The sequence below is a fragment of the Artibeus jamaicensis genome, unplaced genomic scaffold (genome assembly GCF_021234435.1).
Source record: "Artibeus jamaicensis isolate MK-2021 breed Jamaican fruit bat unplaced genomic scaffold, CSHL_Jam_final contig_793, whole genome shotgun sequence".
Lineage (NCBI taxonomy): Eukaryota > Metazoa > Chordata > Mammalia > Chiroptera > Phyllostomidae > Artibeus > Artibeus jamaicensis.
The window spans coordinates 1,201,509-1,228,034 of record NW_026521975.1 but is presented as its reverse complement, the minus strand read 5'-3'; the positions used below and the strand labels follow the sequence as shown (position 1 = coordinate 1,228,034).

The 26,526-nt window shown below is 38.6% G+C and overlaps 1 protein-coding gene and 1 pseudogene across 1 annotated transcript in view; both read left to right on the top strand.

Moving 5' to 3' along the window:
- Positions 1-11,753: 11,753 nt before the first annotated feature.
- Positions 11,754-12,074, top strand: LOC128628520 (cytochrome c-like; annotated as a pseudogene).
- Positions 12,075-21,178: 9,104 nt separating this feature from the next.
- FRY (FRY microtubule binding protein) overlaps positions 21,179-26,526 on the top strand; it is a 540,321-nt gene continuing 534,973 nt past the window's right edge. The window contains exon 1 of the mRNA XM_053672880.1: positions 21,179-21,349. The gene's annotated coding sequence lies outside the window, so the exon portion shown is untranslated. The remainder of the gene's footprint in view (positions 21,350-26,526) is intronic.

The following is a 26,526-nucleotide window of genomic DNA, read 5'->3' as shown; positions in this document are numbered from 1 at the left end:
TTATAATGGCTATTCTGACCAGTGTGAAGTGATATCTTATTGTGGTTTTATTTGCATCTCTTTGATAGCTAGCAATACTGATCATCTTTTCATATGTCTCTGGGCCCTCTGTATGTCCTCCTTGGAGAGGTATCTGTTCAAGTCCTTTGCCCATTTTTTAATTGGGTCACTTGTCTTCCCAGAACAGAGTCCTGTGAGTTCTTTACATATTTTGGAGATTAGACCCTTATATTATTTACAATAATACTGGAATAACAAAAATATGACAAGAAATATATGATCTGAATAACAAGAATAGAAAGTACACGACCAAGGGTAGTATGTTATAGAAACATGAGTGAATTAAAAGAAGAAAAATTAAAATACGATGTGAAGAAAGAACACCAGTCAAACCAGCCTGACAAGAAAAACCAGTCAAACAATGCAATTAAACAAACAAAATGAAGAAAATTAAATAGAAAAGAGAGAAATTAAAAATACAAATAAAATAAGAGAAGTAAAAATAATGAAAATAATAACACAAATAAACAATAAAATGCAAGTTCTATAGGATAGCAAAGAGAAATCTGTCTCAGTTCCTCCGTTGTTGGGGTGAGCCTCGTGATCCCTCTCTAGATCTTTCTCTAGACCTTTCACAGCTCCAGGTCTGATTGTCTCACATGGGGGAAAAAAGAGGGGTGGCAAGAACCAGGGGGAAAAAAGCCTCCTGCTGACTTTAAATCCACCAAGCGAGTTCTGCTGGTCTTTCTGGATGCCACAGGCAGAGCAGGGCTGGGCTTTGCTTTTCTCCCTTCCTGTAGTTTTGCGATGATGGGGATCAGGTTTGGGCTGCAATATTCACAGTTTCCCAGCCTCTAGCCCAGGTCCTCCATGTGATCCCAGGCCCTCACTGTCCATCTGTGCCAGGCCAACACCTTTAATCCATCAATTGTGCCATTCATGAAGTGCACTGATTAGGGACAACCACAAGCTACCTTCTCCCTTTGCTGGCCTAGGTTCTGCACACTCTCAAAGTCTCTTCAGGGCAGTTCAGCTCCCCCACTAAATTAAGTCTCTCTGGGGACTTCTAATTCCCTGAGCCCTGCTGCCCTCCCCTGAATGATCTATGCAGTTCACCACCTTCCTCTCTTCACTAGCCAGCCGCTGCACGGGCCAGCCGCTGCTGGAGAATTCTTTAAAGAGTGTCTTGAGCCTTTTCTTGAGTAAAATCCTCTTGTTCAAGCCTGCCATTTTTAATAAGTGCCTGGTTTTCCTCACAGCTCAACTCTCTAATCAGACCAGAAACTCTCCAGGTCAGGGTCTGTCACGGCCCAACTCTTCTTTCTTCTCCAGGTGTCACCCAGCTCCCCAAATTCTCTAGTGATGACCTAGCTGACATCCACAGTCCCGGTGGGTATACATCACCTCTGTGCATTCCCCACTTCATCTTCATTCTCCCCAGCGACTTCAAGCATATAGGTCTCTCCTGGTGCCAGGTGGTCTTCGCTTCTTTGGGAGGGGAGAGAGCTGCTGATCCGGCTCTCCTCCAAAGACCCTGTGGCTGCTGCTAACCACAGTAGCAGGTACCAGGCCAATGGGGGCACACAGCAGCCTTGGTCCCCAGGCAGATTCCAGGGACCTTACCATCTCAGTACAATCTTCTTACCACCTGATTTTCAATGTCCTGTACAATTTTGGCCTCCAAACTTTATATAAACTGGGATTCCATTGGCTGTTCACTCTGTGCCCCAGATTGTCTGGGTGTTCCAGCTGGATGCTCCCACCTACCTCACTGCCATCTTCCTCTGTTTTGTTTGGTTCTCTTTATCTTTTTTAAACTTGACTTTGGAATTCAAAGGTTTCCATAAGCCCCCACTAAATTTATTAAACTCATTTCTGTAGATTCACAAGGTGTGTATGGATTATTATCATGTAACCCAACACAATTGTTATTCCTCTTGGCTTAACGCTATCCATAAATTCAAAGGCAAATTATTTTCACCAAAACAACTAATTAAAAATAGAAGTTAACAACAGAAATTCTGAATCTTAATTGGGGTGGAGCTTGCACAGGTGTATACATTCAAGAAAACCCATCAATGGTACTTGCTCCTTCACACTTTTTTTCTTTCTTGCCAGCGTGATGACTGGGATTCATTGTGACTCATCCTCAACCATGCAAACAACCTGGAGAGGAGGGAGCAACTCGTAGAAAGGAATGTGGGCTCCTGCATGACCATTTTGAGTACAGCACCTTGTGACTGGGAACATTCACTTTCAACTCCTAGGTGGTGGAGAAACAAATTCCTTTCATTTTTCAACAGTTTTTTTGTAAAAATATCAAGTAACTTTTTTTCAAGTTTAATCAAAAAATAATAAACATACATCACTGTATAAGTTTAAGGCATACAGCATGATGGTTTGACATATATATATATATATGATTACCACAGTAGGTTCAGGTAATATGCATCTTCTCATACAGATTCAATAAAAAGAAAAAGAAAAGCTTTTTCTCCTTGTGATGATAACTCTTAGGATCTACTGTCTTAACTTTCCTATATGTCATCAGCAGTGTTATGTAGTGTCATCATGTTGTACATTACATCCTATGTACCTGTTTATCTTATAACTGGAAGTTTGTACCTTTTGACCACCTTCCTCAAATTCCTTCTTCCAATGCCCACCTCCTGTGGTAACCACAAGTCTGATCTCTTTTTCTAGGTTTGCTTTTCCATATATATCCCTCATATAAGTGAGATCACACAGTATTTTTTATTCTCTGTATGAAATATTTCACTTAGCATCATACCCTGTAGGTCCATCTGTGATGTTGCAAATGGTAGGAGATTATATATATAATCTATTTTTTCACTAATTTTTCATCCACTTATCTATTGATTGACACTTGGGGTGCTTCCAAATCTTGGCTGTTGTAAATAATGCTGCAATAAACACAGGGATACATACATTCTTTCAAATTATTGTTTTGGGATTCGTCAGATATATTCCCAGAAGTGAAATCACTGACTCATAAGGGAATTTCATTTTTAATTTTTTGAAGTAACTCCATACTACTTTCCACAGTGGCTGCACCAATCTGCATTTTCACTAACAGTGCACAAGAGTTCACTTTTCTCCACAGCCTTGCCAATACTTGTTTGGTGATTTATAGATGATAGCCATTCTGACAGATATGAGGTGATGACTCATTGTTTTATTGTGCATTTCTGATGTTTAGTAACAGCATATTTTCATGTGTATATGAGCCATCAGCATATCTTCTTTGAAGAAGTGTGTATTCGGGTCTTCTGCCCATCTTTTAATTGGATTGTTTGTTTTTTCCTGGTGTCGAGTTGTGTAAACGCTTCATAAATTTTGGATATTAACTCCTTATCAGATATATCATTGGTGAATATGTTCTCCCATTCAGTGAATTGTCTTCTCATTTTGTTGATGGTTTCCTTTGCTGTGCAAAAACTTTTTAGTTTCATTGAGTCCCATTTGTTTTTTTTTTCTTTTGTTTACCTTGCCTGAGGAAATATATCAGAAAACATACTGCTAAGAGAAATCTCTGAGATTTTACTGCCTATGTTCCCTTCTAGGATTTTTATGGTTTCAAGCCTAACTTTTAAGTCTTTAATTCATTTTGAGTTTATTCTTTTGTATTGGTTAAGAAGATGGTTCAGTTCCATTTTTTGCATGAATATGTCCAGTATTCCCAACATCATTTCTTCATTAGACCATCTTTACCTGCTATGTTTTTGCCTCCTGTGTCAAGTATTAACTGACCATAAAGGTGGTCAATTCATTTCTGGACTCTTTATTCTGTTCTGTTGGTCTATATGTCTGTTTTATGCTTGTACCACTGTTTTGATTACTATGGCCTTATAATATACTTTGATATCAGATGTAGTATAGTTTGATATAATTTGATTTCTCTAACTTTGTTGTTTTGTTAATTGTTGTTCAAGTACAGTTTTCCGCCTCTTTTCCTCACCCCAACCCAACCCCCAGCCCTCCCCATGTCCCTCCCATCTCCACCCCGCCCCCTCATTATTGTCCATGTGTCCTTTATAATTGTTCCTGCAAACCCTTTCTCATTTTCCCCTGAAATTCCCTCCCCTCTCCCCTCTGGTCACTGTCAACCTGTTCTCTATTTCAGTGTCTTTGGTTATATTTTGCTCATTTGTTGGTTTTGTTGATTAGGTTCCTGTAAAAGGTGAGATCATATGGTATTTGTCTTTCACCACCTGGCTTATTTCACTCAGAATAATGCTCTCCAGTTCCATTCATGCTGTTGCAAAGGTTAAGAGCTCCTTCTTTCTGCTGCATAGAATTCCACTGTGTAAATGTACAATAGTTTTTTGATCCATTCATTTACTGATGGGCACCTAGGTTGCTTCCAACACTTGGCTATCAGAAATTGTGCTGCTATGAATATTGGAGTGCATAGGTTCTTTTGGATTGGTGTTTCAGGGTTCTTAGGATATAATCCTAGCAGTGGAATTGCTGGGTCAAAAGGCAGCTGCATTTTTAGTTTTCTGAGGAAACTCCACATTGTTTTCCACAGTGATTGCACCAGTCTGCAATCCCACCAACAGTGCACTAAGGTTCCCTTTTCTCCACAACCTCTCCAACACTTGTTGTTTGTTGCATTGTTGATGATGGCCATTCTGACTGGTGTGAGGTGGTATCTCATTATGGTTTTAATTTGCATCTTTCTAATAGCTAGCGATATTGAGCATCTTTTCATGTGTCTTTGGTTCCTCTATATGTCCTCCTTGGAGAAGTGTTTGTTCAAGTCCTTTGATCATTTTTTAATTGGGTTGCTTGTCTTCTTAGAGTGGAGCCATGTGAGTTCTTTATATATTTTGGAGATTTAACCCTTGTCTGATGTATCATTGGTAAATATGTTTTCCCATATGGTTGTTTCTCTTTTGATTTTAATGCTATTTTCTTTAGGCATGCAGATTTTTATTGTAATGAGATGCCATTTGTTTACTCTTTCCTTTATATCCCTTGCTCTAGGGGACATATTAGTGAAAATACTGCGGCGTGAAATATCTGAGATTTTTCTGCCCGTGTTCTGCTCTAGGACTTTAACAGTGTCACAACTTATATTTAAGTTTTTTTATCCACCTTGAAATTATTTTTGTGTATAGTGTAAGTTGGTTCTCAAGTTTCATTTTTATTTTTTTTTTGCACTTAGCTGTCCAGTTCTCCCAACACCATTTGTTGAAGAGGCTATTTTTACTCCATTTTATGTTGCTGCCCCCTTTGTAAAGTATTAATTGACCGTAGAGACTTGGGTTTATTTCTGGGCTCTCTGTTCTATTCCATTGGTCTGTGCGCCTGTTTTTATGCCAGTACCAGGCTGTTTTGATTACAGTGGCCTTGTAATACAGTTGGGTATCAGGTGTTATGATCCCTCCTACTTTTCACTTCTTTCTCAAAATTGCAGCAGCTATTTGGGATCATTTATGGTTCCATATAAATTTTTGAAGTGTTTGTTCAATGTCTGTGAAATATGCCATTGGTACTTTAATAGGTATCACATTGATTCTGTAAATTGCTTTGGGTAGTATGGACATTTTGATGATGTTAATTCTTCCAATCCATGAACACAGTATATGTTTTCATTTGTTTCTGTCTTCCTTGCTTTCTTTCTTCAGTGTTGTGTAGTTTTCTGAGTACAGGTCTTATACTTCCTTGGTTAGGTTTATTCCTAGGTACTTTATTTTTTTGTTGCTATATCAAATGGGTTTTTAAATTTTTTTCTTCTGTGTCATTGTTGGTATACAAAAATGTCTTTGATTTTTGAGTATTTACATTGTTTCTCACTCTTTTGCCAAATTCATTTATTAGGTTGAGCAGTTTTTTGGCCAAGTCTATAGGATTCTCTGTGTACACTATCATGTCATCTGCAAATAGTGACAGTTTTGTTTCTCCATTTCTGATTTGGATGACTTTTATTTTCTTTTCTTGTCTAATTACTGTGGCTAAAACTTCCAATACTATGTTGAATAGAAGTGGTGAAAGTGAACAACTTTGTCTTGTTCCTGATCTTAGTGAGGAAAATTTTCATTTTTGCTCATTGAGTATAATGTTGACTACAGGTCTCTCATATATGGCCTTTACTATGTTGAGGAATGCTCCCTCTATTCCCATTTTGCTGAGTGTTTTCATCATAAAGGGGAGCTTGTACATTATCAAATGCTTTTCCCACATCTATTGATATGATCATGTAAATTTTACCTTTGCTTTCGTTTATATGATGTATTGCATTTACTGATTTTTGAATATTGAACCATCCTTGCACACCTGGGATGAATCCCACTTGGTCATGGTGTATCATCTTTTTAATGTTTTGTTGGATGTGGTTTTCCAATATTTTGTTGAGGATTTTAGCATCTATGTTCATCATCAATATTGGCCTGAAGCTTTTTTTCTTTGTTGTTTCTTTATATGGTTTTGGGATTAGGATGATGCTGGCTTCATAAAAAGAGTTTGAGAGTCTTCCATCATTTTGGACATTTTGAAATAGTTTGTGAAGGATAGGGGTTAGCTCTTCCTTAAATACTTTGTAGAATTCTCCTGTGAAACCATCTGGTCCAGGGCTTTTGTGTGATGGGAGTTTTTTGATTACTGCTTCAAACTTGTCAGCTGTTATTGGTCTGTTCAGGCTTTCTGCTTTTTCTTCATTGAGTTTTTGAAGATTGTATTTTTCTAGAAATCTGTCCATTTCACCTAGGTTTTCAAATTTCTTGGTACATAGTTCTTCATAATAATTTCTTAAAATCCTATGTATTTCTGTGAAATTAGTTGTAATTTCTCTTCTTTCATTTCTGATTGTTTTTATTTGGATCCTCTTTCTTTTTTCTTGATGGGCCTACTTAAGGGGTTGTTGATTTTGTTTATCTCTTCAAAGAAGCAGCTCCTGAATTTATTGATTCTTATAATTGTGAGTTTAGTCTCTATGTCATTTAATTCAGCTCTGATCTTGGTTATTTTCTTTCTTCTACTTGCTATTGGCTATTGTTGCTGTTCCTTTAATTTTTGTAGGTGTAGGGTTCAGTTGTTTATTTGATATGTTTCTATCTTTTTTAGGTAGGTCTGTATTGCTATAAACTTTCTTCTCAGGACTGCCTTTGCTGTGTCCCATAAGCTTTGGACTGTTGTGTGTTCATTTCATTTGTTTCCAGAATTTTTTTTATTTCTTCCTTGACCTCATTACTGACCCACACATTGTTTAATAGCATGCTATTCAGTCTCCAAGAGTTTGAGTGTTCTTGAATTTTTTCCTTCAGTTTGGTTTCTAGTTTCAGTTCCTTGTGGTTGAAGAAAATTCTTGATATCATTTCAATTTTCTTGAATTTGTTGTGGCTAGTTTTGTGTCCTGTCATGTGGTCTATCTTTGAAAATATTCCAGGTGTATTTGAAAAAAATGTGTGTTTTGCCTCTTTGGGATGAAGGGCTCCCTCTCTCTCTCTCTCTCTCTCTCTCTCTCTCTCTCTATATATATATATATATACAAATTAACTTAACTGATATATATATATATATATATATATATATATATATATATATATATCAGTTAAGTTAATTTGTTCTAGGACATTGTTCAATGTCACAATATCTTTGTTGATATTTTGTTTGGAAGATCTGTCCATTTTTGACAGTGGGATGTTGAAATCCCCTATTATAATTGTGTTACCGTCAATATCTTTCTTGAAATCTTCCAAGATTTTCTTTATGTATTTGGGTTCTCCTATTTTGGGTGCATATATATTTACAATGTTTATGTCTTCTTGGTGGATTTTTCCCCTGAAGTGGCCTTCTGAGTCTCTTTTTATGGCCCCCCTTTATCTGAAGTCTTTTTTGTCTTCAAAATGAGTATTGCTACTTTGGCTTTTTTCCCTGTCCGTTTGCTTGGGAAGTTTGTTTCCAGCCCTTCTCTTTCAGTCTGTGTAGGTCTTTTGTCCTGAGGTGGGTTTCTTGTAGGCAGCATATGTGTGGGTCATCCAACTTTGTGTTGTTTTTTTTTTGTCAAGATTACTCTTGATATTTTGTGTCCGTGGTGGTTCCATATAAATTTTTGAAATATTTGTTTTAGTTCTGTGAAAAATAGCATTGGTATCTTGATAGAAATTGCATTGAATCAATACATTGCTTTGGGTAGTATAGACATTTTAATGATGTTAATTCTTCCTATTATTGAACATGGCATATGCTTCCACTATTAGTATCTTCTTCAATTCCTTTCTTCAGCATCTTCTAATTTTCCAAGTAGAGCTCTTTTACATCTTTGGTTAGGTTTATTCCTAGGTATTTTATTCTTTTGAAACAATGATGAATGAGATTGTTTTCTTATTTTCCCTTTCTGATAGTCCATCATTGGTGTATTAAAATGCAACTTAAATGTGAATGTTTATTTGTTATCCTGCTACTTTCTTGACTTCCTTTATCAGCCATAGTAGTGTTTTTGTTTTTGTTTTTGTTTTGTTTGTGGAATCTTTAGGGTAGCATGCCATTTGCAAATAATGACAGTTTTACTTCTTTCTTTTTAAGTTGGATGCTTTTTATTTCTTCTTCTTGTCTGATTCCTGTGACTAGGACTTCCAGTATCGTGTTGAGTAAGAGTGGTGAAATCAGACATCCCCATTTGTTCCTAATCTTATGGGAAATGCTTGTAGGTTTTGCCTACTGAGTATGATGTTGGCTGTGGATTTTGCACGTTTGGCCTTTATTATGTTGATATATATGTTCACTCTGTTCCCAACTTTGCTTAGAGTTGTTATTATAAATATGTGCTGGATTTTATCAAATGCCTTTTCTTCATCTATTGACATTACCATGCAGTGTTTGTCCTTCCTTTTGTTTATGTGGTGTATCATGTTTATTGATTGCAGATATTGTACCAATTTGCATCCTCAGAATAAATCCCACTTGATCATTTTATGGGATCATTTTAATGTATTTCTTAATCCAGTTTGCTAATATTTTGTTGAGAATTTTTGAATCTATGTTCATCAAAGATACTGGCCTATAATTTTCTATCTAGTATAATTGTATAGTTTTAGAATTAGAATAATGATGGCCTCATTAAATGAGCTTGGGAGTCTTTCCTTCTCTTGAATTTTTTGGAATAGTTTGAGAAGGTTACCTGTTAGTTCTCTGAGTGTTAGGTAAAATTCACCTGTGAAGACATCTAGTACAGGGCTTTTATTTGTTGGGGATTTTTTGATTAATGCTAAAGAGTCTTATAACCAAGAATTTACAGAAGAAGCCATATCAGGACTGATAGGAAGGGCAGAAACACAAAAAGGATTGGCCCTGCTCCCACAAGTGAGGGCTGAGGTTCTGAAGGGATATCTCAGCTGCAGGGGATCTCCCCTGAGAAGTGTGGGGTCTAAATCTCATGCTGGGCACCCCATTCCCCCAGAGCACCAGAGCTGGAAAAGGTGCACACATAACATTTGGCAGTAGAAACAACTGGGTTTCTGTACATTAGGAAAAGACAGCAGTCCTCCAGAGATACAGGCACCCTCTTAAAGGGCCAGTGCGCACAATTTTGTTTGCAGCCACTCACCCTGGGCTCCATCAGAATGAGGGCAAAGCAGACTAGGGCTACATGAGCAGAGTCTGGGGTTTGTACCCCTGGGGAGAGAGCTGAAGGAATGGGCACCACAATTCCTATGCTGAGTCATTTTCCCATAACCTCAGATGCTGTCTTTCTTGGGTGGGGCATTATCCTCTATGTGACATCAGCCTGGGGAAAAGCAATAGCTCCACCTTCTAGACTCCATCTTTACCTACCTTGTAGAACTTATGCCCTGCTGACGAGTAGAGACAGAGGCTCTTTCAGTTACTGAGCCTTACAGGCAGCTGGCAGGTGGAAGCAGGTGGAGGCAGATCTCAGGGTATCTTCAAACACTTTCTGTCCTGTCCTGAGCCTGTTATTGCTGAAAGCCAGCCTTAATAGTGCCAGCCTCATCCTTCCTTTGTGTGGTCAGGCCCAGCAGAAGCAGCCAAAAACTGTGAATCACCTGTAGCTCCAAACAGGTTGCCCAAGGCCAACCATAGGCAACATTTAACATTGGCCCGAAACAGAGTCCCTCCCAAGAATCCCGGAACCAACACAACCAGTAGACAACTTCAGACAACATCAGAGCAAGAACCAATAATCTTCACAAACAGCATATGCCAAAAGAGATCTTGGCAGGCGCCAAACCTTGATGAAGTGAATTCCACTTTGTGTGGTTGAAACCTGCACAGCAGCTTGCATGTTGTGGTCAGGGTTGAGCCTCACAGTTAGCCAGCCAGAGTGGTGATTTCATCCACAAAATTGCCAATAGCAATCAAGACTCAATTACAACAGTAGGGCCCACATAAGGGACATTTCTGGAGCACACAGCTCAGGTGATCAAGGAGACTGTGCCACTAGGTCCCATAGGACACCTACTACAGTAGGTCACCCCACAAAGACTGGAAGTCATAGCAAAACTATGTAATACATACAAACAAACTTAAAGAGGCAGACAGAGTGGGGAGGCAAAGGAATAGGCCACAAGTGAAAGAATAAAAGAAATCTCCAGAAAAAGAGTTAAATGAAATGAAGGCAAGAAATTTATCAGATACAGACATACTAATGATTATAAGAATGCTTAACAGCATTAAAAAGGATATAGAACCATAAAAAAGAATCAGTAAGAAATAGAGAATACAGTATTTGAAATGAATACACTGGGAGGAATAAAAATTAGGTTGGATGAATCATAGTATTAAACCAGTGATTTGGAAGACAAGGTAGAAAAAAAACAACCAATCAGAGCAGCAAAAAGAAAAATAATAAAAAAGATAAGAATAGTATAAGGGACCTTTGAGACAACATGAAGTGTAACAACATCTACATCATAGGAGTACCAGAAGGAGAAGTGACAGAGCAAGGGATCAAGAACCTATTTGAAGAAATAATGACTGAGTACTTTCCTAACCTGGTGAAGGAAAAAGACACACAAGTCCAGGAAGCACAGAGTCCCAAAGAAAATGAATCCAAAGTAGCCCACACCAAGACATATAATTAAAATGGCAAAGGCTAAGGACAATAGAGAATTGTAAAAGCCACAATTGAAACAGAGTTAGTAACCTACATGGGACCTCTCATAAGACTGTTGGTTGATTTCTTATCAGAAACATTTCAGACCAGAAAGAATTGAAATAGTCAAAGTGATTAAATGGAAAAGCAAGGATCTACAACCAAGATTACTTACTCTACACCACAAGTGGCAAACACAAGGCCTGCAGACCAAACCCTGCCCTCCACCTTGTTTTATCTGGCCCAGCACCTTGTCTCATCTGGCACAGCACCTTGTTTCTACCCAGCAGCAGCTCCGAGCTCTCACTTGACTGTTAAATGAGTTTGACACCCCTGCTCTACACAGCAAAGCAATCATTTAATATTGAAAGAGAAACAAGGGGCTTCCCAGACAAGAAGAAACTAAAGGAGTCCATCACCACCAAACCAGTATTATAAGAAATGTTGAAGGGCCTGCTTTAAGAAGAAAAAACAAACAAAACCAGAGGAACATAGTTAAAAGAATAAAATGGCAATAAATATGTACCTATCAATAATCTCTTTAAATATATTTAAGTGTTCCAATCAAAAGACATAGGGTGACTGAATGAATAAGAAAACAAGACCCAGAGAGAGCAGAACATCTGGCTTGTGAGAGGGATCCTCTATGTTGTGGCAACTAAAGAACAATTTGAAAATGGGTGATTTTGAGAAGGGCAAGAAGATTTTTTTCAGAAGTGTGGCCTGTGCCGTGCTGTAGAAAAGCAAGGCAAGCACAAATCTAGGCCAAATCTGCATGGTCTATTAGGGCAAAAGAGAGACCAGTCCCCTGGATTTTCCTATATGAAGGCCAACATGAATGATGCCATTACTTGCAGAGTCTCTACACTGATGGAATATTTGGAGAATCTCAAGAAGTACATGCCTGGAACAAAAATGATCTTTGCTGGCACTAAGAAGAGGATAGAAAGGAGAAGACTTGATAACTTATCTCAAAAAAAAAGCTACTAATGAGTAATATTTGGCTACTGTCTTATTTATTACAAGTGTCTCATGATTTTTTTTATGTGTACCATATTTAAATTGATCTTACACACCAGAATTAAGATCATGAATGGCTGATAGAAAATCTCCTTTGGGCAGTCTGAATTTATATAAGATTGGCTGTGGTTAAAAGAATATGATCAGTTTTTTGTCATTTCATGGTAATTTCAGGTAAGCCAGTGTTATCACTATTTTCCTGCCCTAAAAATATGATTGGATTTAATTTTTAATGTTCAACTTTTAACAAAGATGGTGAATGCCATCTCAAAACTTGTAGTCAATTGGTTTTATATTTATATTTATATACAATGGTTATATTTTATAAATATTTATATAAATATACATATTTATATTTGTTTTATATTTATATAACAAATTGGTTATATTATTATGTTTAAATACTGGGGAAATCCCTTCACTATCACTTTGGATAGCAAGACTCACTTGTGTTTCAAATTGTTTTCATTAGCCTGTCAAAAAGCAAGGGTTAAAGATAAGCTGGGGGTGTTTATTTTATTGTACTGGTCTTAACTATGCCAATTTAATTAAAATTATCTGTATCTAAACTGTTGCCTTTTACTTAATGAGAGGCATTTTAGTGTGGTTTATGTATAATATCAAATAAAGAATACTTAACATTTTAAAAAAGAATTAAACCGAATCATATATATATGTTGTCTGCAGAGATGCACATCAGAATGAAAGGTACTCACAACTAAAAGTAAAGGGATGGAAAAAATATTTCATACAAATGGAAGTTTTTTTAAAAAGCTGGGGTAGTAATACTAATATCTGACAAAATAGACTTTAAAACAAAGTCTATAGTAAGAGGAAAAGAAGAAAAGAAGGACACTACATAATGATAAAGGGAGAAGTCCAACAAAAGGATATTACCTTTGTAAACTTATGCACCCAACATAGGAGCACCTGAATGTATAAAGCAAATATTGAAGGACATAAAGAAAGAGATCATTAGTAATACAGTTATAGTAGGGGATATTTCCATCAACAGATAAATCTTCCAGACAGCAAATCAACACAAAAAGGGCAGCCTTAAATGACACAATAGAGCAGAGCATTTCACTCGGAAGCAGCAGAATATACATTCTTTTCAAGTGCACATGGAACATCACCTGGGATAGACCACATGTTAGGACACAAAACAGTTTCCAATAAATTTAAGATTGAAATCATATGAAGCCTCTTTTCTGACCATAATGAAATCAGAAATCAATCACAAGAAAAAAAATGAAAAACATACAAAGACACAGAGGATAAAAAACATGTTACTAAACAACGAATGGGTTAACAATGAGATCAAGGAAGAATCAAAAGTTGAAACAAATGAAAATGAGAATAAAACAAGCCAAAATCTATGGGACACAGTGAAAGCAGTCTAAAGAGGGAAATTCATAGCATTATGAGCCTATATCAAGAAATAAGAAATACCTCAATTTTGGAACTTGATAAAGAAAAGAGTGAGTAGAAGGAAGGAAATAATAAAAATTGGAGCAGAAATAAACAAAATAGAGTCTTAAAAAATACAAAAGATCAATGAAATCAAGAGCTGGTTCTTTGAAAATTTAAATAAGATTGATAAACATTTAATGGACCCTTCAAGAAAAAAGAGGACCCAAATAAATAAAATCAGAAATGAAAGAGGAGACATAACAACTGACACCAAAGAAATACAAAGGATTGTAAGAAAATATTATGAACAAGTACATGCCAACAAATTAGACAATCTGGATGAACTGGATAAATTCCTAGAAACATACAATTTTCCAAAATTAAATCAGGACGAATCAGATAATCTGAATAAACATATTTTGTTGTTGTATATGATTTTTTCTACTTTATTATAAATGCCATTGGAATCTTGGTAGAGATTACATGGACTCTATAGCTGGCTTTTGGTAGTACTGACATCTTAACAATATTAATTCTTCCAGTCCATGAACATAGGATGCCTTTCCATTTATTTGTGTGTGTTTTAAATTTCTTTCAATATCTTGTAGTTTTCAGAATAGACATCTTTCACCTGGTTATTTAAATTTATTCCCAATTATTTTACTGGTTTTGATACTATTGTAAATGGGATCAATTTATTTATTTTTGTTAGCATATAGAAATGTTACTGACTTTTGTATGTTTGTTTTGTATCCTACAACTTTACTTTGATTAGATATAACAGTTTTTTCTTTTTAATCAGTGAAACCATCTGGTCCTAGGCTTTCCTTCATTGGAAAAATCTTGATTACTGATTTAATCTCTTTACTATTCAGATTTTTTTCTTCCTGTTGCAGTCTTGGTACTTGCATATTTCTAACAATTTTTCTGGTTTCTTCTAGGTTGTCTATTTTTGTTGTATTTAGTTGTTCATAGTAGCTTCTTGTGGTCCTTTGAATTTTGTGGTATCAGTTGCAACATATGCTTTTTCATTTATAATTTTTTAGATCTGGGTCCTTTCTCTTTTTACCATAGTTAAGTAGCTAAGAATTTGTCCATTTTATTCAACTTTTCAAAGAACTGAGTCTTTGTTTTTTTATCTTTTTTTCTGTTTTCTTTTTGTTCTCTATTTCAGACCTACCGATATAACTCAGGGGAACTCAGAATGTTAATTTGCCATGACTTATTTTTCAATAATTTATACTGGACTCCAGTGGTCATTGCTTTTTATTAGGTGATCATATCTAGACTTTTAATAACTTGGTCTAGGCTCTCACTCACACTTGTTGGTGATTTTACAGAAATTTCATCTTTCTGTTTTAAATTTTTTACTTAAATTTTATCTTTTCCTGTATTCGTTTACCACTCTCAAAAGATTAACATCTTGTAATTTCCTTCTCAGGCTGTCCCAGTGCCAAAAAGTATAATTCTTACATGCTAAGAGACCAAAAAAAAAAATAAGGTAAAGAAATGGAACCATTTTAGCCCTGGCTGGTGTAACTCAGTGGACTGAGTACAGGCCTGTGAACCAGAGGATCACACTTTGATTCCCAGTCAGGGCACATGCCTGGGTTGCAGGCCGGTTCCCTGCAGGCCAGTTCCAAGCAGGGGACGCACGAAAGGTAACCATACATTGATATTTCTCTCCCTCTCTCCTTCCCTTCCCCTCTAAAGATAAATAAATAAAATCTTTAAAAAAAAGAAATGGGATCATTTTAACTAGTCTAGTAAGTAAGCAAAAAGAGAGTTATGAAATAACAAAGAATGATTAAAATTTATTTTTGAGAGTTTAGCTACATCAAGCAAATGCTTCAAGTCAAGTCATTTATTAAAAAGATGGAAAGTATTTCAATGTTAATCTTCTTTATGTACACACTTTTATTGGGTTTGGTTTTGTTTTATTATCATTTGGAGGTAACTAGAATTGCAAATATCAATTTCTCTGAATAATCACCATGAAGTCTTCCCCAAAAAGCAAGGGCTATAATCTTCGTAGTTTAAATTTTTGGATGTCTTTCCAATTAAACATCAAAACAGTAGCTTCCTTTGGGATAACTATTCTTTATTCTATTGAAGAAGCTTTTCTAATGGTTTATTCTGAATAATTATATATCATGTTTGACTTTCTTTTCACATAATATGAAAAATTTAAGTTTCTTATTATTTATTGTAACAGCTAACTTACTTTGAGCTTGTCTCTTTTCTCTCTTAAATATGTATCTATTTTCCTGGAGGTGAAAGTGGGTAATGTGCAAACATACAAAGGCAGAGAATATATAAGCAGTTAAGATGAAAAGAACCATGTATCCCCTCCGCATTTCATCCGTAACTAGATAGCTTGCTTTTTTTCTGAGATCGACACATTTTCACGCCCCGGGAATTTCCAGGTGCTGTTTACTCAACTGGTAATACTCTTTCTTCCTCTCTCATTCTCAGATTACTGTTCATCTCTCATGCCTCAAAACCCACCTCTGTCATCATCCAGACAGAATCAAGTGTTCATATCTCAGCTGAGAAATAGTCCCCACTATTAATTTTTTAGCATAAGTAATTGTAGCATTATTTTTTATTTTAAGAAACCTTCATAGTCTTCACACTTACATTCCTTACAAAACTGGGTATTTTGACCAGGTTACTTACTTTTGTAGACACTATCTGCTAGTATCCTTTCTGAAATTCCATCCACCCTAAGGTGAGTGTATTTCCCTGGAACAGCAAGAAACTTCTGGTTGTCTGATTTAAAACACCAGGATCTGACAGACTGCTCAGCCGGGAAGCATTTTGGCTCCTCCTCTTGTCCTATCTTCAGTTGGCTTTTCACCAATAGTAGCAGATCCCATAAATATCCAAAGGGACAGTAGGCATGTCCCAGTAACTCTGCCCTGTGGCCTGGAAAAGAGGAGGCCTGGTTGTGAAGCAGAATTGACAGCCGATAGCCATTTGAGCCCACTGAACAACCCACTTTCTATTTTCCAGGGATTGTTTCCCACACACCATCACCTGTAGCCCAACTAGGTCAATATTTTCTCTCAAATTATTTTTTCTGAGTGTATTTAGAAAATTGTCATGTTTGTTTACTTTAATTAGTAAAAAACATCTAGAGGTCTATCTGGCTGGCACTGATAATATGTGATAACATTTACAATGTAGCTTGTTTCTTTTTTAAAAAAAAATTTCATTTATTTATTTTCAGAGAGAGGAGAAGGGATGGAGAAAGCAAGGGAGGAAAACATTGATGTCGGAGAGAAATATTAGTTGGTTACCTCTCACATACACCCAACTGGAGACCTGGCCCACAACCCAGACATGTGCCCTGACAGGGAATCCAACTGGTGACCTTTTGGTTCACAGGCTGCTGCTCAATCCACTGAGCCACAGCAGCCAGGGAACTTGTTTATTTTCATTATTTCATTTCTTACAACACATAATAGCTCCTTCAGAAGGGACAACATCTGCTCCTGTAAGAGGAATGATTATAGCTTCCTCCTTAGTTTTCTCCAGTCTTTAGACTCCAGGGAGATTAGCACTTCTTTGGTCCACAAGCAGGCACTCAATCCACTGCAGATTTCCTATATTTTTTTACAGAAATTTATAAAAAAGGGAATTGTAATGCTGAGGTATTAATTTGATTAAAATGAGCCTAAAAGGAGAAATTAGGAAAAGAAAATAAACAAGGACGATTTAGAGATTTTAAAGACCTTTAAAACCATTAGCAAATGATCTCTTCAGAGGTAAAATAATGCTATAATAAATATGCAAATGATTCTGCTCTTAAGTGCTTAGTTTTTCTACTGTTAAAACATTACTATTGTGCTTTCCTAGATTGAGACTTACTTTTAAATTACAGGCATTAGATTTAGAGTTCAATTCATAACTTATTAAAGTGCAAACTGTAATTCTCCAATATTCTTGTAACTGAGTCCCAAAGCTTCTAGGGCGTACATGCTACGTGGGCCAATTAATATTCAAGCTTTACTAATATATGTCAGCACTATAAACTTTTAGTATCGAAAAAATGATTCCCTTTTTGAAAATAAAAGAACATTAAACCCCTAACAAAATTTTGTTGAGGGCATACTGGGTCCTCGATTCTGAAAACTGGAAGAGATTGGAGAAGGGGCTGGGTAGGTTGGAGGAAGGTGCAAGTTGGGGGAGGGGAAGTAAGGAAATCAGCAAAGCACAGGATCTGCTTCCAAAAGGTGTTCAAAGTCTCATGCGGAAGAAAAGAAAGGGAAAAGACAGTGCTGTAGGTATACTGACCACTGTGTACTGACAATACAAATAGGTAGCTTCCAGTCTTCAAATGACAGAGCCACTTTCCTATAAAGCCCAGATTCCAGGGTTCTTCTACACAGATACAGCTGAGGAGCTAAGGAGATTAGTAGCTTTTTGGATTAGTAGGTTTTTTGGGCTTTGTTTTGCCTTAGGGCCTAAAATATTTCTACTTCCCAACCAAAAAGATTAACTCCAACTGTAAAAACTGGTTTCATTTAACTCCTGAGTTCTTTGCATGTGCAGGGTAGCTTCACAGAGCCAAAGGCTGATAATTTCAAGAACATGGGGCCCAGAGTCAGAAAATGGAAGTCTGTCCCAGCTCTACCACTTAGAAACCATAAGGCCTTGAGCATATCCCCTCACTTGTCTACCTTCTGAGGAGAGAATTCTGGAAAGTACTTTGTGTACCAGAAATGAAGGTCAATCAATGGCACTATTTTTCCTTTAAAGATGATGAAACTGGGTTTGTTATAGAACCAGCCAATGGTGTTCTGGAACAGCTGTGCAATTCACTTGCCTGCTGCCAAGAAGCCTGACTCCCAAGGTAAGAGTTTAGTGAAAAAGGAAGGGAGTTGTTTATTTAAAGGTTATACAGATTTAGAATAATGGCAGATTTCTGCTTTAAGTCCTGCTCCCTTTAAAAACGCCCAGGAGCAAATAGTACAGCACTCCTCTGTCAAACCAGGCCTGTTTCAGAACAGGCCACTCAGAGGTATCGTCTTTCAGAAAAGGAAAAGTCTGCAGCTCAGCATTTCCCCCGTCAGCTTCACCAGCTTCACGCAACACTCAGAGTCTGGGTGGCCAGACAGGTTCCCTCAGCAGCACTGCTAGCTCTGCCGTCCATCTTCTTTCGTCAGATGTCCCAGACAGACTTCCGGGCAGACCTCCCGACTTCATGGCAGCCTTCTCTGCAGACCTCTCTGCAGACCTCATGGCTGACTCACTGACTTTCAGACCTCCTACTCCCTTTTAAATGCTCAGCTCAGACCTTCCCGCATGATCTAATATCCGGCCCTTCCTATGGTGAGTTAGTGTCTACCATTTTTGTCAGCTCCCCAGTGTCTTTGACTGTTTTTTGGCTTCCATTTGTAGTCAGGGAAAGAGTTACTACTGACACATGGTCATCTGGGAAGGGCATCGCCCCCATGGTTGTATCAGGAGTCACTGTACATACTCACAGTTATGTACACAATTCTGCCGCTTCTGAGCTCTTCCTTTCAGGAAGGCACGGGGTGTTACCTTGCCCTCGTTATGCAATGTGTCTTAAATGCTGTATTTTCTGCTCTGTGGGCATCCCTCCTGCCCCTCCTGTGCCCCCTAATCCTGCCTGAAGGCAGGATTGTGGGAGTGGTCCCCTGTTATCAGGGGACCCATGCTCTGTACCGTTACAGGTTTAGATTGAGAGCATTTAGCAAAATCACACACTATACTAGGGATTATTATAAGGTCTGCCCCTTATTAGGCTATCAACAGATTATGTATTTTTATTTTTTTTATTTTTAAATATCTTATTTATTTATTTTTAGAGCAAGGGAAAAGGAGGGAAAAAGGAGGGGAGAGAAACATTGATGTTTGGTTGCCTCTTGCACACCCCGTACTGGGGACCTGGCCTGCAACCCAGGCATGTGCCCTGACTGGGAATCAAACTGGCGACCCTTTGGTTCACAGGCAGGCACTCAATCCACTGAGCCACACCAGCCAGGACAGATTATGTATTTAAAATTTTTTAATTTTATTTTTTTATTTTAGAGAGAGGGGAAGGGAGGTTGAAAGAGAGGGTAAGAAACATCAATGTGAAAGAGAAACATTAATTAGTTGCCTCCTGTATGGGCCTCAGGGGACCAAACCTAGTCATGTGCCCCAACCAGAAATCCAGGCTGACAACCCTTCTGTTCGTGGATGACACACAACCAATCAAGCCACACCAACGGGAGCAGATGATATATTATTAATCTTTGTATCCCTTCAGAGTTCCTGGTAAAGATGGACATGGTTTATTGTATGCGTGAATGATTGAATGGGTGTATGCACATAATTTTCTGCCTTCAAAGAATGGAACTGTGACAACTGCAATTATGCACTTATGTGGGTTTTCCCAAAGTGGTATCACTCTATATATATTTCTATAAGCTCTTTGAGGTACAAGTTACATAACATAAAGTTCACTTAGTTAAAGTGCACAATTCAGTGGCTTTCTGTATATTAAGAGATGTGCATTCAACACTATCATCAAGTCGCAGAACATTCTCATTACCCCAAAAAGAAACCCCTACCCATTAGAAGTCACTCCTCATTTCCTCCCACTTCTTAGCAACCACCAACCTACTTCCTGTCTCTCTGGATTGTTACTCTTGTTATAATATACAGACCACCAAGTATTAGAATGATGGCTCTCATGACTGAAATAAAATCTAAGGCAGCTTTGATTCCATATATAAGCATGGAATCAACCTCCTTCTCTGTGACCCTGAACACATGTTGAACTAAATTTACTTTCTTCACCTGCGTGAGGGCACCTTCATTAGAACACCAATCTAAAGGACAAAATAAACGAACAAACAAAACAGAAAGAGGCTCATAGATACAAAGAACAAACAGACTAATGGTTGCCAGAAGGGAGGGAATTTGGGGGACTGGGTGAAAAGGGGGAAGGGATTAAGAAGTATTGTACAAATTGGCAGTTACAAAATAGTCACTATGCTGTGACTATTCACGAGGATGTAAAGTACAGCATAGGGAATATACTCAATAATGTATGGTGCTAGACTTATGGGAGTGCAGATGGAGAAATCACTTGGTAAATTATATGATTGTCTACCCACTATGCTGTACACCTGAGACTAATATAATATTGAACGTGAACTGTGACAAAATTTTTGAAAAGTAGACCTACAAAAACCAAAAAGCCACGAACAAACAAAAATGAACCGCAACCAGCAAGAACAAAACAAAAACAGTCTGTGGCTATAATTTCAACACCCCATCCTCCACCCCTTCCCCGGGATCTCTTAATATATGCGTCTGTGTAACTGGGATCCCAAGGCAGAACTGCGGTAGCCGTCCTGCCCTAGCGAAGCTGTGTTCTCTGTTTCTTCTCTTTCTGTCTCTTTCTCTTTCCTTCTGGTCCAAGGGACGTAACCTGAAGAGCCCAGGTCAGAGGTTCAGTGGAGCTCCCACTGGAAACCTCGCCCGCTAGGGACTTTCTTCAGCGGCGCTCGCCTCGCCGGAGAGCCGAGCGGAGGGAGAGGTGAGAGGGCGGGGCCAGCGATGCTGACAGCCAGTCCCCGCGCACAGGGGGCGGGGCTCCACTTGACAGCGCCGGTCACCGGGCAGCCGAGCCTGTGCTCGACCAGCTAAGCGCTGCGTGCTGGGCGCAAGCGGCCCGGGCGGAGGCGGTGGCGGCAGCACCTGGATCCTGTTGGCCCCTGCTCTCAGAGCGGCCAAGCAGCCACCTGTGGTGACGACGACGGCTCCTGATGATGCTGAGAGTCTCCTCGAGCGCCGGGGCCCTGGCTTCTTCCTAAGGTACCGACCCATTTCGCCCCTTGGCCAAAACACGGCAGCGTCCCGGACTTGGCTCCGAGCCGCGCTGGGCTCTGGGGCCGAACCTGGGCCAGCAACGGGGTGGGGAGGCTGGGCGGGGCATTGCATCCGAGCAGCCGTCCGGGTTGAAGAAGGAGGGATCCGCGGCGGTGGTGGGCTGTCTCCCACCAGCAGCTGGCGGTGACCCATCCTCCATACTCCTCCTGCCCCCATGTGGCTTGAAAGAGGTTTTGTTCCAGGAGAAAAGTTTGATGCTGAGACTCCAGGAGTCAGACTGGTGTCCCCGAGGTCCGCGCCTTTAAGAGAGGCAGCTCCCCCTGCCTGCTGGGGCTCTTGCCACCTTCTTACCCGAGCAAATTTCTGACACAGGCCCTTCCTTGAGGAAATTCGTCTGTGAGAAGTCCCCTGAGGAAATTCGTCTGTGAGAACTCCCCTGGGGACCACTGTGGCTATTGCTCGAAAGCAATGAAGCAGGTAGTCAATGTCCCCATGTTCTCTCTCCCTATAATGGGCTCTATTAAGTCTGTGCTCTCAAAGCTTTAAAAACTTGTCTGTTTACCTTACCTTCTAATTAAAGCCCCAATCGCCAATGTGTCCCAGGTGCTAGTGATTACTCTGCCACATCTTGAATATTTTCTTATGCCACATGCTTGCAACAGTACTGTCCCTGAGTACTGGCTGTTGTGAAGAACTCAAAAGGCAGGGGAAATTGTGGCCCCGCTCTAAGGGTGACAGATACAGGGCACCGTGCAACCACTTCAACATAGGAGAAAGTTTCAATCTTCAAAACAAGATTATTAGGTAGGGATTATTTGCTTTACAAAACTTTATCTAATGCAGAGAAGTAATTAGAGCCAGAAAGGGTTTTACAGAAGATTGTAGGACCATAAAGTAGTTCAGGGTAGAGGTAGTGAAGCAGGTATGGCATGGGCTCGAAATGAGCAGGTCTCAACAAATATATGTTGAATTCTGTCTAGTTCTAATCAATCCGATGCCATTCTGATCACAGGTGAAGTCAGTTATTTTGTTTCTTATTAAGACATACTCATAGCATAAGACAACTTCCTAATACTAACTTCTGTGCCCTGGAGACATCCTTGGCCAAGGGCATCAATATGTTTTTGTGGTCCATATGATTTATCCCCACACCAGGTACTATCATATCTGTAAGAACATTTACATCATAAAGAGAAGGAAACTTCCTTAGCCAGTGGTGACATAACAGTGTCATGTATTGAGCACATTCTTTTTGCCAGATATATTACTAGGTATTTTACATATATGATTACTTTAATTCTTATAATTAAATACTCTGATGAGGTATTTTTACTTCCTCCTTTTTAGAGTTTAAGAACTTATTTTCCCAAGATTATATGACAAATAAGTGACAGGTATGAGATTTGAACCTTGATTGGTTTAACTACTTGCGCACGCTCTACTGTATGCTATCTCCCAGCCTCTCTGGAGGGAGATTTGTCAGTGTTATAGTAAGAAATCTAAATATGACAGCATAGACTGTGTCTACTGGCCTCCCTGACTGGGCCTCTTTCTAGAATATGTTCACCTGGGAACCCACCACTATGCCCAGCAGGTGTTTTCCTCAGGAAGGGGTGACATCAGGGACTCCCACACTCTCCTCCACCCTGAGTCTGCAGCATGTAAATCAGGACATTCACAGACATAAACATCTTGCCCTTTCAGATAAGCTGATTCCAAAGACAGGTAACTGAGTTTTTCCCTCACAAGCAAACAGAGCAGTCTCTCCCCTTGCTGTCATCAAGTCTATTTTAGGTCTGCACACATACGTACACCCCACCAGTTGGGAGCAACACATCCCTTCAGTGCTCATGCTGGCACACTCATCCTTCTGTACAACTGTCAAAGAATTCCTGACAAAAGTCCAGCCTACATAAAAGGAAAGACTGAAATGAAGTCACTGGAGAAGGTAGTACCAGTCTAGGAACTCCCTGGATTGTCCTCTGTTGACTAGAAAGGAAACTAACTTAGGGCCCTGGGAGTAGAAAGTGGTCTTGTCTATAGTGCGACATGGCATGTATATGCTGGAGTTTGTTGTCAACATTGTTGAAGATATGTGCTCACCATATACAAACTGTTTTACATGTTGTTTTGTGATGTATTGCCACACACCTATTTCTGATTCGATTACTTTTACATTTAGTTGACACTTGGCTGAACAGTATTAGAAACTGGTGTCGCAGTTGTGATACAGTAAGTTTTGAAGCTATGCCAAAACAGTTGTGTCTGCTACCATAACCTACAGCCATTGTATTATTATATCCCTTCTCTAGGGATATGTGTGTGTGTGTGTGTGTGTGTGTGTGCGTGTGTGTGTGTCTCGCCCTCGGTATAGTATTCAACTCTCTTTGGTTCCAGAATGATTGGCAATACTAAGCCCCAAAGGAGTAAGTGCATTTTTGACCTGTGACCATATGCTGCTTAGAAACATATCCCTGCGGTTGGAATTTTATTCAAGTTACTTTAGTGCTAAGAATCTCAAAGTCCCATATGTGTGCTTTGGGATTTCAAGTGGACTCTCCTGTCTAATTATTTCACTCAGTGTCCTATAGCAGCGTTTGGGTTTGAGTTTAGAACACAGTCCCAATAGCTCCCATCCAACATCTCTAGACTGCCTGTAACTGGAGCAGCACTAATTAAAGCTGGGAAGGTAGAGCATGAGGTATGCTCATTGTCACACTCTTGCACCAGGATGGAAAATGTACTGCAAACATGAATGAGATAGAGTGAAGCAGACTTATTTAAAATGACTAGTGATTCACAAAACTCTACCAATTATTGACATCACAGTTTGCCTAAGGTTGGGTTCATGCAAATGCCCTGTTTACTTAAAACTGTCCACTGTCAACAAATTTGCACTCCCTATTCTCTTCTATTTATAAAACTTCTATACTACATAGCAAACCATCTTTATTTTCATGTGTTATCAAGTATCAAATGCTATTGGTTGTGAGACATAGCATTATTTTAATTTTATTCAAAAAGAAAAAGAAAATACTGCCAATTGTGTTATGAGATGGTGTTTTAATAGTAGTATTCCATGCCTTTGCATGAGCTGGTCTCACTGGTCTCAGTACTTTCAAGTTTCCTCATCTCTCTGTGGGTTTTGCTACTTTTTCCTCCTGGTACCTTGAGTAGCTTGCTTAGAGCTTGACAGATTATCAGTTTGCATATATCTCAATAACAAACTATAACGTCTTCTGTGTCTTCCTTTAGTCTGGTAAAGCATTTGGATTTTGCTTTGCAAGATAATATGGAAATGCCAAATGAAGACAAACCTTTTCTTCCATACTGTAACAGTTATGCCCCATTGCTTTGTGTCTGTGCCTTGGTGCATACATAGTAGCATCTTTCAATGTTGAATGATTTTCAGTGCAATGATTTTGAAAGCCATTTAAATGGCAATAATAGAGCATGTACAGTGGCAACAATGCCTACACCCTTGTAGAAGTGACAACAGAATGAATAGCTGTGACCAAGTTCATGCATAGGCAGGGAAATGACAGTTGTGCTGTGGCTACTTCCACCTTGTCAGCAATTTTAAGATACTATTAATATTAAAATATACTCTGACTTCAGAGATGTTAAAAATGTGAAAACTAAACAACCTTAGCAATGAAATACGCTAATTTGTACCCACTTATTTCATGAACCCTAACCTGCCTACCTCTTTGCATATACTCATCCATCCATTCATTCTTATGGTCATTCATTTTGTTTGACTCCAAGCTCCAGGAAGGCAAGGGCTTATTCTGCCTGGTTCTCTACTGTATGCCACCACTTAGGATAGTTCAGGACTTGTAGGTAATCTACTCCATAAATATCCCAAGAATGAGATATTAGAAAATGTGTTATTAAAATTATGAGATTGATAGGAATGCCAAAGATAGAAATAGGGTACGGACCAGCATTATGTCCTTGATTTTATTTACAGAGCCCTGTTCAAAATAATTTCACATCTCTACAAAACCTGTTTAGGGTAGAAGAAATCACACTGTAGCTTTTTTAAAACTATTTTTTTTGATTATAGTTGAAGTACAATATTATGTTAGCTTCAGGTGTACAAGCCAGTAATTAGACATTTACATAACTTATGAAGTGATCACTCCAAAAAGTGTAGTACCCATCTGGCACAATTCATAGTTATTACAATGTTATTGACTGTAGTTCCTATTCTTTTTTTTTAAGAAAAGATTTTATTTATTTTTAGGAAGAGGGGAAGGGAGAGAGAAAGGGTGAGAAACATCAATGTGCAAGACCCCACACACATGCCCCAGCCGGGGACCTGGCCTGCAACCTAGGTATGTGTCTGGACCAGGAATTGAACAAGTAAACTTTTGGTTTGCAGGATGGCACTCAACCCAGTGAGCCACACCAGTCAGTGCTATATTCCTCTTCTCTGTGACTATTTTGTAACTACAAATTTGGGCTTTTTAATCTCTTCACCATTTTCACCCAGTTTCCCATCCACCTCCCATTTGGCAACCATCAAAACGTTCTCTTTATTTATGAGCTTGTTTCTGTTTTGTTTATTCATTTATTTTCTTCTTTACATTCTATATATGAGTATAATCTTATATTTGTTTTTTTTGGTCTCACTTATCTCTCTCAGCATGATACCCTCTAGGATCAGGGGTGTCCAACTCCTTTGTGTCTCTGGGCCACACTGGAAGAAGAGTTATCTTGGGCCACCCATTAAATACCTTGTGAAATGTAATCACAAAAAGAATCTCATAATGTTTTAAGTAAATTTATGATTTTGTGTTGGGCCACATTCATAGCCATCATGGGCCACATATGGCCCTCACACCATAGGTTGGACACCCTATGTAGGTCCATTCATGTTGTCATACATGGCAAGATTCTATTTTTATGGGCAAATAATATAGTCCATTGTATATATGTACCACATCTTCTTTATCTGTTGTTTATTGATGGGTACTTATGTTACTTATAACTAATGTTGCAATGAACATATGGATACATGTGTCTTTTGAACTAATTTTATGGGTTTCTTTGAATACAGAAATACCCAGAAGTGGAATTTCTGGGTCCTACTTTGTCTATTGTTATAGTCTTTGTTTGAAAGTCTACTTTGTCTGGTAGACTTTTAGTATTGCTTT